Source organism: Mesocricetus auratus, unplaced genomic scaffold (assembly GCF_017639785.1).
Source record: "Mesocricetus auratus isolate SY011 unplaced genomic scaffold, BCM_Maur_2.0 Super-Scaffold_100013, whole genome shotgun sequence".
Lineage (NCBI taxonomy): Eukaryota > Metazoa > Chordata > Mammalia > Rodentia > Cricetidae > Mesocricetus > Mesocricetus auratus.
In genome coordinates, this window is record NW_024429196.1 from 61,347,511 (window position 1) to 61,362,357 (window position 14,847).

The 14,847-nt window shown below is 44.4% G+C and overlaps 1 pseudogene; it reads left to right on the forward strand.

Annotated features, from left to right (window-relative positions):
• The first annotated feature begins 8,166 nt into the window (after positions 1 to 8,166).
• Positions 8,167 to 9,239, forward strand: LOC101839525 (annotated as a pseudogene).
• The last annotated feature ends 5,608 nt before the right edge of the window (positions 9,240 to 14,847 follow it).

Sequence of the window (14,847 nt, forward strand, 5' to 3'; positions counted from 1 at the left end):
GTGTGTGTGTGTGTGTGTGTGACTGTGTGTGTATGACAGCCACGGGGACCAGACAGAACCCCAGCCCTTTATCTCAGAAGTCTTAAACCCCACTCCCCAAAAGAACACAGTTCTTTCCAAAGAGCCTAGCTTGTTCCAGTAACAACCACTGGTAAAATGTGACTGCTGGCCCATTTAGCCATTCAGTTGAAGCCAGGCTTAATATCTTACACATTACATCATCTGCATTTCAACAGCCTTATGGCTAGGACTCTGGCATTTAACTGATTTGTCTCAATGTGACCCTGTCGATGGGTGTGGGTGTGATAGCACACACCTGCGATCCCAGCACATGGGAGCATCAGGAGTTCAAAGCTAGGCTTCAGTACACAGTGAGTTGGAGGCCAGCCTGGTTTACAGAATACCCTGCCTTCAGAAAATAAAGAAATGCAGAAGGAAGTAAAGGAAAGACAGGACTCTCTGGGCCTTGACTCTGGTCCTTTAGTGAAATGAGAGGTTGGTATCAACAGGAAAGCAGCCAGTGAGAAAGGACTCCCAGGCCCACTTCTCTTCATCAGACTGAAGGCCATATTTTATTGCTGATCACTCTGATTGGAATCCCATACCTGATCATTCCTATTCAGTTGGTTTTTACAAAGAAAAAATTGGTATAGGGTGTTGCCAGACATTACTGCCCTTAACTTTGTCTGTGACAGCATCTTATATAGGCCAAGCTAGCCTCGAATTTCCTATATAGCTGAGGATGACCTTGAATGCTGGGACTATGAGTGTGTGCTACCTGACCAGGGACCCAGGGCTTCTTATATGCTAAATGTGATGATTTGAAAAAGAAATGTCTCCCACAGGCTCAGACATTTGAACACTTGACCCTAACTAAGTGGTGCTTGGTGGGGAGGTTGTGAGGAGTGTCTCACTCCTCACTTGAGATGGGCTTTGGGACTTTGTAGTCACCCACTTCTAGTTCACTCTCTCTGCTTTGTGTGAGAATCTTTGTGTGATCTTTCACCTTCCTCCTCCGGCACCATGGCTGCCACTTGTTACCATGACTCCTTCCCGCCTGATGGACTCATCCTTCTGGACCACTGCACCAAAATAAACTGTCTCTACCTCAAGTTTCCTTTGGTCAGATTTCATCACAGCAACAGAAAAGTAACTAATACACTAGCTGGGCAGCATGCTACCGACTGACACACCCCAGCCCTGTTCTTAATTCTTAATGAGGGTCAACAGTGCTCTCAACTCTACTGCAGTGTCTCTGGGTCACACATTGAAGAGCAGGCTGAGTGTGTGCATGTATTTTAGTCAATATACATTTACAGCTGCTATACATGACACTAAAACACAGCTTCTCCCTGGGTGTCATTACCACCCACAATAACCCAATGGATGGTCTCCTATGTTATCTTATTATGTTCCTGGAGAGCTTCATTCAAATCAAGTTATGTTAAATGCTGTCACAGAAGCCATTATCCTATGGAGAACTCATTTATGAAGTAATAGGATATTATTCACTTGGAGAATCTTGGTATCAAATCTAGGGTTTTCTTTCTCAGTTACATGACTTGAACTACAGGAAACAATTCAGTCTTCATTCGGCATTCTAAATTCATTAAGGCAACATGAACAGAGTGTGTGCTTTGAAGAGATGAGAGAAAGCAACGGCCAAAGCCAACTTGGGGAGGAAAGGGTTTATTTGATCTTACGGGTTACAGTCCATCCTCATCCAGCAACACAAAGGCAGGGTTACAGGCAGGAGCTGGAGGCAGGAGCTGAAGCAATGACTATGGATACAAGCTGCTTACACTTTTGCTCCCAGGTTCACATTCAGCTACCCTGCTTTTACAGCCCAGGCAGACCTGCCTAAGGATGGAAACACCCACAGTGGGCTGGGCCCTCCCACATCAATCAACATTCAAGACAATGCCCCACAGACATGCCCACAGGCCCGTCTGGTGGAGGCAATTCCTCAACTGAGGTTCCCTCCCTCAAGGTGTGTCAAGTTGGCAACCAGGATTAGTCATCACAATACTTCCAAAACTAAAACAACTGAAGCATTACTGGAGTGCTAGAAAAAACTCCAAAGTGAAAATAAATCAATGCATTTGCAAAAGTTCAAACATACTGTGTATACATAAACAAAAACAGAGACATTCGTATAAGGTTTTACCTTTTCCATTCTTCTGACTTAGCTCTCCGATAAGAATGCTCTAACAAAATATTTCAATCTCACAATAAAACTACTGGGTGTCACTGGAAAGATTGTTAAAAGAAACATGCAGGGCTGGGGAGATGGCTCATTGGCTAAGAGTACTTTTTCTGTAAGCATAAGGGCCTGGGTTCAAATCCTCAGCATCCTCTTAAAAAGGACACGGCTGCATGCACCTGCAACTCCAGCATTGCAGCACCAGGTGACAGGACACCGAGAGCTTGCTGACCACACAGCCTGCCTAACCAGTGAACTTCAGGTTCACTGAGAGACCTGCCTCAAAGTATGGAAGTGGAAAGGGATGGTGGGAGATACTGACATCAGGTATTAGAGTAGCCGGTTTAAAAAAAAAGTCTTGTCAATTTTTCAAAACCCGATTGTTAATTGCTTTCTACCCAAGCCATTCTGCTACTGCCCTCTGAACGAGAAAAGGAGCTCAGCATAACTGTGCTGGTGGGGGGGGAAGAGGTGATAGATGCAAGCAGGCAGCCATGGTATAAGAACAAGGTAGGATGCAGGTGAGGCCCCTAAACTTGGTATTCGTGCTCTGAGCAACTGATCCCGCTGGGTTGTTACTGGATTTTTTTCCTTTTTCCTTCTGCCATTTAGTTACAGGCTACTCCTAGAAGCCTCTGCCAACATGGGCTGTCCCATCAGCCCTCTGGCACACTGTGTTGATCAGTAGATAAAGCCTTCCCGACACTCCAAGCAGCTACTGCCTTTGTGGAAGCCCCAGCAGCCCTGCGGAACTCACTAACTGCCTCTCCACCTGCTGTCACCTCCCTGGTCCCCCAAGGCTTTCCTTGTTGTGGATAGTCATGGTGGTTGCTTGACCTTGGCCCCTGCAGCTGGCAGACTTCCAGAAAGAGCTCCACTGACAAGGTGTGCTCAGTACAGGGCAGGGGAAGGCTGCTGACATCCCCAAGGCCCACTTATGCCCAGGAGGCAGAAATGCTGCAGGCTTCCGTCTGGCCGGAGCAGCCTCTGCCCCACGCCCTGCTCGAAGGAAGCCAGACTGTGCCTGCCTTCAGGGTGGACAGAAACAGCAAAGAGACAAAGACAAAAAAATGACAGCAAGATGTGAATGGTACTTTTCCAGTCTGTTGATGCTTGCTTTGCTTTACTGCACACTCAAAAAAGGGCGGGGGGGGAGAAAAAGAAAAACCCTGCCAGTTATGTAAACATGACTACAACACTTGAATGACACATGGGTTTGTATCTGATTAATGTTTCTCTAACTCTTTGAAGTCTTTAGGCCATCTGAGAAGTTATGTCAATTAAAAATTTTCAGGAACTCTGTGTGCGTGTGTGCGTGCGTGCATATGTGTGTGTGTGTGTGTGTGTGTGTGTGTGTATATGTGTGTGTGTTACACCAAACTAGGAAACTATTGGGATGATGGTTAGCGCAACATTAGTTGGTATATAGCCGACATTGAGAATTGCTCACAAAAGATTGAGCCCAGGCGAAACCAGACAGGCGAGTTTCCCACGCTGCGCCCTCTACACAGGGTTGCTTTTTCTTTGCAAACTTGGGTTTGCTTTTATGTAGCCGGGAAGCATGTGCTGTCATGTCATGCTGTAACTGTGGCGGCAGGTTCCCTTGTGGTTGGGAACCAGGAGTCTTTGGAAGATCATGCAGGAGCCTTTCCACATAGAAACCCACATCCTGCCAGAGGAGAAAAATGTGATGAAATCAATCTCTTGCTATCTGCTTCAGGAGTCTCTCCTGAAGGAGCTCTGACTGTACCTGTACTGGGACCTTCTGAACCTACCATCATCTGGCTTTTCGGTCTTGAGAAACTTGAAAGAATGAGGGCTTACTCCTGGATCATTAAGATAAACTTAAAGGTGTTTTCCGTTTCTTCAATCTTTAATCAGTTTCAAAGTTCTTTCAAAGGTGTGTGTGCACTTGTGTGTATGTGTGTATGCAGATGTGCATGTGTGCATGCACGTGTGTGTGTGTGTGTGTGTGTGTATGTGTTACTCTGTAGTACAAGAAGACTTTGAACTTACTGTGTAAGCCAGACTGGGTTGGAATTCACAGTGCTCCTGTCTCAGCCTCTTGAGTATGAATTTACAGACTTGTTTGATCCTTGTAACTACTTGGGAAAAAAAACTACCTGCTCTCTTCAGGGGTGCAAGACGGCAGGTCTTGTTTTTGTCATTGTTGTTTTACGTCACCCGTCAATACTATGCTAGCTAACCCGTAGTGAACCTGAACTCAGACCCGGCTCTTTTAATTCCAGCCGGTAAGCTTTCCCTTTGCATTGAATGTTCTCTAGTTTTTCCCAGCTTCTCTTGTCGAGAGACTGTACAGGGATATACAATGCCCTGTGCCGATCACACCTGCACCTCGGGCTTTGGACTTAGGCAATTGGTGTGGAAGCTAGGAGAGTGACGCTGTCTTGCCAACGCACTGGTCTCCGGAACCATGTTCAGTTCTTCGTCATCTGCTGCCAATCCATCTCTGTTTCTGTTTTTCTTTCATTATTTATTTATCAAGCCAAGCCTTGCTGTAAAGAGAAATATCAATCCCACTTTGTATGTTTTTGTTATCTTTAAATTTTTATAGATGCTTTGACCAAACAAATCCACAGCACCTTGCATGTAGGTGGCTTCGATGTTGGCTTGATTAACTGGGTCTGTGTTATGGGTGAAGTGTGCTCAGCTCTGTGGGTCAGGACTGTATATTTGTTGTACGATGACTCACCTCCCATAGCTAGGTATTACCATCCTCCAAGTTTCAAAAGAGAGAGAGAGAAATAAAAGAATCCTGTCTGGAATATATTATACATTTCCTACAACACCCGCCTGTGCTTTTTAATTGAGGTTTTCCTTCTCAGAGTCACTTAGAGAAGTAACTCATGTTCACAGCTACAGAGTTAGCAAAAGCCCTCCCAGATCCATTCCCTAAAAGGTTTTAAAATTTTGTTTTTCTTTAATAGCATGCATGGTGTTTTCTCTTTCCTAGTTGCATCCCCACTTTGGGTAGAAGGATAAATCCTGCATGACAGGAAGGTACTATATGCACAATACTCTCTCTTTTGAAGACTCACTGCTGACAATGACTAGTGATTGCAACAACTCAGGAGGCAGAGGCAGGAGGCACATGTTCAAGGCCAGCTTGTATTAGGGCCAACGTAGGCAACATTGTGAAACCCTGTATCCAACACAAAAGTAAAAACAAAGATAGGGATATGGTTTGGTTGTAGAGTACTTGCCTATTAAGGACAAAAAAAAGCAAAATAGAATGCCACATTCATGAAGTTCCTCCCTTCCACTTGCCGCCTTTTGTTTCTCTCTCCTTTAAAAGCCTTCCTAAAACACTGCTTTCCAGCCATTAAGAGAAGTAAAGCACACATGCACACAATCTAGAATCTGACCTTTTACCTTCCTGCCAAATTCCTCTTGCCTCATGGAGAAAAACATGGACCAGAAGCCTGCATGGGAACAGAGACCATTCCACCCAGTCCTTCACCTTATTGGCACTGAGCTCCTCTGTAGGAGGAAACCAACCTGATGGTGACTGCCTTTCGTAGACTGGTGTGCATGAGCAAGCTCACTAATAATGACTTCCCCATGGGACAACCTAGAGTCTTTCACTGAGGTGGGTTGCCTGATCCCTGGAACCAATATAAGGAGGCCAGCACCACAGATTCATTCACTGATTTACTGAAGTCAATGGGATACGGGGGGGGCAGGGGGCACACATATATAGACGAGCCTGATTTCCATAATAAAAGTGTCTGTGGCTACATGCTTTGTGACTCAACTGACTCCCTTTGTCTGTGTTGTTGACTCTATGCCTTCTCACCCCCTCCCCCAAGAGGTGTCCAAACAGGGTCAACTACAACACTCCTCCTCACAGATGTTCCAAGCACACTCTCATAGATGTGCTACAACTGTTCTTTGACAGTGTGAAGTGGAGTTTGAATTTCTAATACATTCCCAAGAAGACTCACTAAGGCAGATAGAAACTACACATGCTATAGATAGCAAAGCATAATTAATACTATGTCAGACTGGTCAGCTTTGTAAAGCATGAAAACGTCCCAGATACAGTCTGCCAGCCTGTCTGCCTTACAGACTTTTCCCATCAGCAGTCTATAATTTAGGATGGAACCTCATGTGGTTCGTGATGGTCATGTTACAGCTAGAGTGATGAGCTCACTGTCATCTGAATTCAGGCTATGCTGAGAAAGTCCAGCCATTTGGAGGCATAGGCAGGACTTCCAGGTAGAGAGCAAACTCTGGGAAGAAGAAAGGCAGAGTTGTGAGCCAGACATGGAGGAAGCAGGATGGGCTGTATGATGATGAGCAACAAACCATGTGCCAGAATGTAGAATTTAAAATATGGGTTAATTTAAGTTATAAAAACTAGTTAGGAACAAGCCTAAGTTAAGGTCAAGCTTTCATAACAGACAAGTCTCTGTGTCATTATTTGTGAGCTGGAAGTCCCAATGAGAAAGTGCTGCTTTGTATGACACCCAACATGGGGCTCAATTATCCACATAGGACCAGAGAATGCAGTCTCTCAGAAAGGCTCAGCATACAGAGGTACCCTGCAGTGTGGCTGAGTCTTTCAGCAGCCAACAGTGAGTACAAGCTCTCACTGCAGGCAGATACAACAAATTCCCAGAGCTGGGGCAGGAAAATGCAACTCCAGGGTTGGATACCTACTGACATGAGGCTAGGCTCTCACAAAACCACAAAGTGGAGACAGTCACCAGCTCCACTCTAAGGTGATAGCCTAGTAGGTTAAGATTTGTCTCCAGCAGCCAGAGAATGTTGCACAAGAGCATATGAAGAAGCACAAAAAACCAGATCCAGACAGATACAACCAAACCTCTAAAAAGGTACAGTATGCTTTAAAAGGTACTTAGGAGCTGAAGAGAAAAAAGAAAATGGGTATAGACAGTCACAAAAAAAGATTAAAATAATAAAAATCTTTAAAGAGAGAGTAAAATAATATAAAAATAAGCCACATAAAAATGAAAGATATAATACAGGTTATTTGGACCTCTTCCAATGCTTTGTTAATTTTGAATTTTTTAATTCTAATTAACACAGAATGGCAACTGGTGAGAGACGTTGGATTATGAAAGGGACTGCTAAATTAAACCAGCTTGTATACTGTAGAGCTGTCTTGGCTTCAGAACGGAAGTTGGGAAATGTGTTGCATTGGGGGAAAGGTTGTGCTTTTGTTTACACAGAAAACTAAAAGCTATGGATTCCTTCAAACTTTGACCAGGAAAGACCTCCTGAAAATCTTGACTACAGACATGAAAAAAGAAACCAAAAAAGACTACAAGACAGGTGATGAGAACAGCTCTGAGACTGGATGAGACATGATAAATCTTGTTGGTTACAGACTCCTCATGACTTACTATTACATGCCATCCTTTCATATGACATGGATAGAGGTTCGGTTTTACAGTCCAAACAGACTTACAGAATTCACAGGTGTCTTTTACCTGCTCAAACATAAAACTGAAAATCATCTTTACCTTACTTGTATGCAATGTACATGCCATGCTTGTGTTAATGCAGATATATACTACCTTTAAAAGTTTCTGTGTTTTCAGAATAACAAAAGACCAGACACCATTGAAGACAGACAGCCCAGGTGATCTAGCCTCTCAGAAAGCCTCCCTTGCAGGTTCCTCAATATTCTGCCTCTTCAAAGCTGATAGGTAAGATGCCCTAGCCTCACAGACTTTCCAGACAAGAATTCAGATAAGCTCTATACTTTCCCATCACAAAAAGACTAAACAAAAAATAATATAGCTGCCCGTCTCCTACTCTTGCTCCCTCGGCCTGGCTGTGGTGACTGTGCACCGACATCAGCATGGGCTGCACCACCATGTCTGCACACCCTCCCGCCCACTAGGATGGCCACCACCCCACGACCACCACCTGCACCTGCTTCACCGAAGATGATTTTGGCCTCACCACCGAACTGCAGGGAGAGCAGCAGGCTTGCTTTGGTCTTGCTGGCACCCCGGGGCTACTTGTCCCCTGAGGTCTTGAGGAAAGATCCCTATGGAAAACCTGTGGATATCTGGGCCTGCGGGGTCATCCTGTATATCCTCCTGCTGGGCTACCCTCCCTTCTGGGATGAGGATCAGCACAAGCTGTATCAGCAGATCAAAGCTGGAGCCTGCGATTTCCCATCACCAGAATGGGACACAGTGACTCCTGAAGCAAAGAACTTGGTCAACCAGATGCTGACCATAAACCCAGCAAAGCACATCACAGCTGACCAGGCTCTCAAGCACCCATGGGTCTGTCAACAATCCACAGTAGCATCCATGATGCATCGCCAAGAGACGGTGGAGTGCTTGCACAAATTCAATGCCCGGAGAAAACTGAAGGGTGCCATCCTCACAACCATGCTCGTCTCCAGGAACTTTTCAGCTGCCAAAAGCCTACTGAACAAGAAGTCAGATGATGGTGTCAAGGAACCACAAACCTCCGCGGTACACAATGCTACAGATGGGATCAAGGGCTCCACAGATAACTGTAACGCCACTACAGAAGACGAAGACCTCAGAGCTGCCGGGAGGACAGAACCCCCGGGACAGAACAGCTCCCTCTGCAGGCACGCAGCCCCAGCCTCCTCCCTGCTCCTCAGCCATGTGAAAACAGGAGATCATTAAGATCACAGAACTGATCGAAGCCATCAACAATGGGGACTTTGAGGCCTACACGAAGATTTGTGACCCGGGCTTCACCTCCTCCGAGCCAGAGCCCTTGGTAACCTCGTAGAGGGGATGGATTTCCGTAAGTTTTACTTTGAGTATCTCCTGTCCAAGAAGAGCAAGCCCATCCATACCACCACCCCAAACCCGCACGTCCACGTGATTGGGAAGGACGCAGCTTGCATCGCCTATATCCGGCTCACCCAGTACATCGATGGGCAGGGTCGGCCTCGCACCAGCCAGAGGAGACCCGGGTGTGGCATCGCCGGGATGGCAAGTGGCTCAACGTCCACTATCACTGCTCAGAGGCCCCTGCCGCATGGCTGCAGTGAGCTCAGCCACAGGGGCAATGGGAGATTCCAGCTGGAGGTTGAACCTTCGCAGCCAGTGACGCTGGAGGGCCTGAGTGACAGTGGCAGTCCCGTTCATTTGAGGTTTAAAACAATTAAATTACAAAGCAACAGCAGCCAATGCACGCCCCTGCATGCAGCCCTCCCGCCGGCCCTTCATGTCTGTCTCTGCTGTACCGAGGTGTTTTTTATATTTAAGAAAAAAAGATTGTTTAAAAAATAGAAAAGGAATTCTTACCGTGATGCGTTTTAAAACATCTGATAGCTCTTGGGCTTGCAAGAGGGCAGGAGTTTGTGTGACGCTCATCCAGGCATGAACAGTGGGCTCACCCACCAGCTTTGAAGAGGTGAGCTTGGCTTCAGGGCCCCCGTGAGGGGGACCAGGCAAGGACTCTTGAGCCATGGTGTGGCTGCAGCCCCAGAGGTGGCCTGATTACCCCAGGGCTAGAAGTGGACTTCTTCAGAGCGTTCATTGACACCTAGAACGAGACGGAAGAAAATGCCGTGGCTATCAGACCCACTCGGGAGAGAATGCAGCGCCCCCAGCCGGCTTGTTGTGGAGGCAGCTGAGAAGCAGTGGCCTCAGGACGGAAGGCCTGGACTTTGCTGTGCTATTCCAGTGAATGTAGACAGAAAGAATCGGTGCTGCAGAGGTGTGTCCGCCATGAAGCCGATGAGAAACCTCGTGTTAGTCTGACATGCCCTCACTCACCTTTTCTTCAGGATGTACGATGCACATGGCCCCCGATACTGAGGCCTGATTGCTGCAGATGGGAAGGGGGAGGGGTTGCTACTCTGCTTCCTGTTGGTTTTCCCAACTTAGTAAGGAGAGATCCAAACCTCGGCCGGGCTCCTTCTGCCACTTTGGCAGCTCTGTTTCTGTGCTGATCTGGACCATCTTTGTCTTGCATTTTCATGGTGGTCCCCATGCTGACCCTCACCTGGGCCTGGGCCCTCTGCCAAGGGGCCCTGTGGGGTGGGAGGAGTGAGGCAGTGGGGATGCGAGCTGGTAGCGGTTTCTATGCACTCTGGCTGCACTCTGGGTCGCCTCCCTTCCTCCCACGGCACGGCCACCTCTTTCCCTGAGGTTGAACCCACTGCTCGGGTGAGCAGTGTCCTCCACAAAGAGGCCTCTTCACTGACCACCTGAAGTACAGACTTTCTGTTGGACAGTCTACATGGGCATCACCCTCACCTGCATGTACCCAAAAAAAGGGTCCAGAGCCAAGGCTTCTGCATTCATTGTCCCTCTGGGCTCAAGGAAGAAAAGATCTGTACCCTAAGCAGATAACAGAAGATAATGAAGGAGCAATTGGCTTGGTCTTGGTCCCCCCACACCAATCAAACAACTGCATAGTATCTGCTTGGGGGGGGTCAGCTCCCTGATGACCTTCAGGAGGCTGGGAAGACAGAACACAGGCTTTGGAACCAGCTGAGAAGAGAACGAGCTCATCGGTGCTGGTGCTTGAATTTGGCCAGGCCCTCAAGCACCTTGTGCATGCCTCAGACCCTGGACCCTAGTATCTCCCCCCCACCCCCACCCCGCCCTGCAGCCTGCAGCGCCAGCCCACAGGTCCCTTCACCACAGGGTTTGGTTTTGCTGGCTTGAAGACAACAAATGGTCTAAGAGCTCATTGAGACCCATAGCTTCATATGGCTGCTCCAGCCCAACTTCTTAGCGTTCTTACTCCACTTCTGGGGCTAATGTCAGCATCTATAGACTATTAATGGACTATTCCAAAAAAAAAAAAACCTTTTAAACAGGAAATGGAAGGCATTTGATGCAGAACTTTTGCATGATGACTTAGAAATAATTTTAAAATTAGTGTTTGTTCTGAATGTTGGTAGTCCCTTCATAATGGCTTTGTTACAATGAAACATTGAAGATATTTAATAAAATAACCTTTAAACAGTCAAAAAATAATAATACAGCTATCATTCCCAGGACTTGATCATTATCTCATTTTCTCAAGGTCCCCTAAAATTGCTGTCACCCCAGGGCAACAGGAAGCAGTCTAGAAAACATGATGCCCTATTCCCAAGAGGTGAGTTAGGTAGTTCTGGTCATTTAGTGGCTGTTTGCCATTGTTCAAAGGGGTAGCTGCAAGTTGTTACTGATCGTGGCAAAAAAAAAAAAAAAAAAAAAACCAAAAACCTAAACACAGGAAGTTAAATTCAAGGCACTATTCTAAAAAGACAAGGGCCATATAGAAATGACAGGATAAAAGGATCGATTATTACTTTTATTTATTTATTTATTTATTTGGTTTTTCAAGACAGGGTTTCTCTGTGTAGCTTTGGAGCCACTCCTGTCACTCACTCTGTAGACCAAACTGGCCTTGAATTCAGGAAGATCTGCCTGCCTCTGCCTCCCAAATGCTGGGGTTAAAGGCATTTGCCACCATTGCCTGACTTGAATCTACTTTTAAACTACAAAAAAAAAATTAACCTCTAATGGCTTATACTGGTACAAATTTTTGTATATTGATACAAATTTAAGGTTATTTTTTGTTATACTGTATATATGCTTCTACTCTTATTGAAGATATTGTACCTATATGGTTCATTTAAAACTATAATGTAAATTTCTAGTCCTTAAAAGTTAGTATTACAAACTATTTAGGATAATTAATAAATACAGGTTAGTAGTTAGCCACCTAACAATCAAATTTATGGCCATGTTAGGTATGTTTTCAAGGTCTAATAGAGGTATATTTTAGATAGACATATGGTCTTCAGAGACCTAGAAAATATGGAATTTAAGATGTTTTAATAACATAAGGCTTTTCATGACAATGAGACACATCTGTTCCCGACAGTACCAATTTACTTCAAAAGAGAATGATCAGCATTGAAGAGCCTCCATATGGAGTTTGCTTTCATTGTGGCAAAGTTTGCCAGTGGCCAAGTAACTGACCTTTCCTCAACTGCTAACAGAATGTTGTCCAAATTGGACAATCAAAATACAAAAGCAGGCAACTGCCAAACTTTTCCAAGATAAGGTAGGACAGTCCTTCAAAATTCCCTGCTTTAACAAAAATGTCTGGTCAGATATTCTAATCCTGTAGATAAAAGATTGACATTCCAGCATTACAGAGGAAATTCAGGTGACTGTACCAGGTAGCCAGATGTCTGTCATTTTTATGGCTTTGGAAGTTGTTCACTCTGCACTTCCTGTGTACTCAGATAATATTATATGCTTCTTGTGTCTTTGATGCGGTTACGACTAAGTTGTTATTGTTCCCTTGTTACCAAATTTGAATAAAAAACTCATAAAAGAGGCATAAAATGTATAAGGCAAAGAGACATAAAAACTTAGGTTGTTTACCTAAGAAAATATTTTAAGATCTAAAAAGATATTTTTAGAATGGTAATACAAGTTATGATATAAAATGGCTTAGGTATAAAATTTTGGACTCATTAAGATAGGATAGAGTAAATACTCAAAATTTGCCAAATACAAATGGACTGGACTTTGTAAATGTAATTCTTTCCTTTTGTGAGGGGGGTGGTTTTTTGAGACAGGGTTTCTCTGTGTAACAACTCTGGCTGTCCTTAATTCACTTTGTAGACCAGGCTGGCCTCAGACTCACAGAGATCTGTCTGCCTATGCATCCTGAGTACTGGGATTCAAAGCATGAGCCACCACTACTGGGCATGAATGTAAATCTTACTTGATAATTTTTCTTATTGCATATAATTTTACTGTATTGTAGTTAAAACCTTTCCTTTTATGTAGACAAAAGGGGGGAAACGTTTTGGGGTATTTGTAGACTGTGTGAAGATGTATTTCTGTGACTGGTATAATAAAACACTGGGCATCCAATAGCTAGGCAGGAGGTATAGGTGGGACTTCTAGGCAGAGAGAGAACTCTAGGAAGAAATGTAGAGTTGCCAGCCAGACAAGAAGAAGCAATATGGGCAGTATGGAGATGAGGTAACAAACCATGTACCAGAAGGTAGATTTTAAAACATAGGTTAATTTAAGTTATAAGAACTGGTTAGTAACAAGCCTAAGCTAAGGCTAAGATTTCATAATTAATAATAAGTCCCTGGATTATTATTTATGAGCTGGTGGTCCTGATGGAAAAGTACTGCTACAGAGAATCTGTTGCTAACAGTGAAACCTTTGTACAGTGCCAACATTAAACATGAACCTAAAAGATATATTTTGTTGTAGGAAAAAATAATATCTGTTTCAGATTATATTACCAGGGATTTGAGTGGGCATTATTTCTTCTCTTTAAGACCTCTAACTTCTAACACAGCACCTCACAAGGGATACTCCACTTGGGTATTTCTGTAATAAAGCAGGCAGACAACTTGGTTTACTGAAATGGGAGAGCCCTTAAAGACAGCCTCTTCCCAAAAGGAATCAGATCTTAAGAAAAGTCTGATCAGTGTCAAACTGATGTAATATCACCCTCAGGATATGAGTCTTATTTGAGAAATGAGAGGTCTACCTATGTTATTTGTCCTGTCAACCATCCCCAGAGCAATATGTTTTTTTCTTTATGTTTTTCCATAGATAGAACCTGTACTAGGTACTGTAGTAACATGTTATGGATATAACTTGAGTGGGAGATTTCTCAAAAGCATTAGGAAAACACAATTATAACCCCAACATGTGCAAGTATAGGAACAGAATAACCCCCAAATAGTTTTATAGATTATAAGCATCGAGGGAAATGGCAGTAAGTAGTTTACATGTTTCTAAACTCACATTGGATGATTAGTGAGAGGGAGAGGGACACTAAGTGTGAGATCTCCTTTGTGAGGGTGGCTAAGCCTACTAAGAGAAGAGAAATTTCTAGATTCTTGTTTTCGTCAAAGTGGTCTCTTGAGATCTTGGGAGAACATTTTTTCTTTTATTCATAAGTCTCCACAGGTCTGAACAACTTCTAAGACATCTCCTACACTTACATCTTTTTAAAAATTTTTCAAGACAGGGTTTCTCTGTATAGACCAGTCTGACCTCAAACTGAGAGAGATCTACCTGTCTCTACCTCCCGAGTGCTGGGATTAAAAGTGTGGGCCACCACAGCCGGGCTTTTATGCCTATATCTTAATACTGACCACAGCATTATAGACTCTCAGACATTCACTTTTTTAAACTCCCTGCTGTTAAAAAGTAATTGTATTCATTCATCTGCTTTGTGATGCTATAACAAAAGATCTGAGGCAGCGTGATATATTTTTGAATTTGTATTGACATGCCTGCTGTTTGATGCAAGCTTGTAATATATATTCCTAGGCTGGCCTTGAAGTTAGCCTTCTCAGCAATCCTGTATAAGCCTCTCTGATCAGCACTTTATCAAAATACTTAGATGGGTCTCAGTGCTAAACAGATAGAAGCATAGTACTGATGTGCACTTCTGGCAAAGAGCTCCTGGCAGGACAGCATCATGGGAAGGAAATGTGGGGAGAAAGGTCATGGGTCTAGGGAAGCAACAAGGGAGGCAGAAAGATGAAGGGGAGGAGCCAAGCTTGCCCTTTCATAGCCTCCTAGGGAATTAATCCATCCAGGTTTTTTGTTTGTTTGTTTGTTTTGTTTTTCACGACAGGGTTTCTATGTATTGTTTTGGAGGCT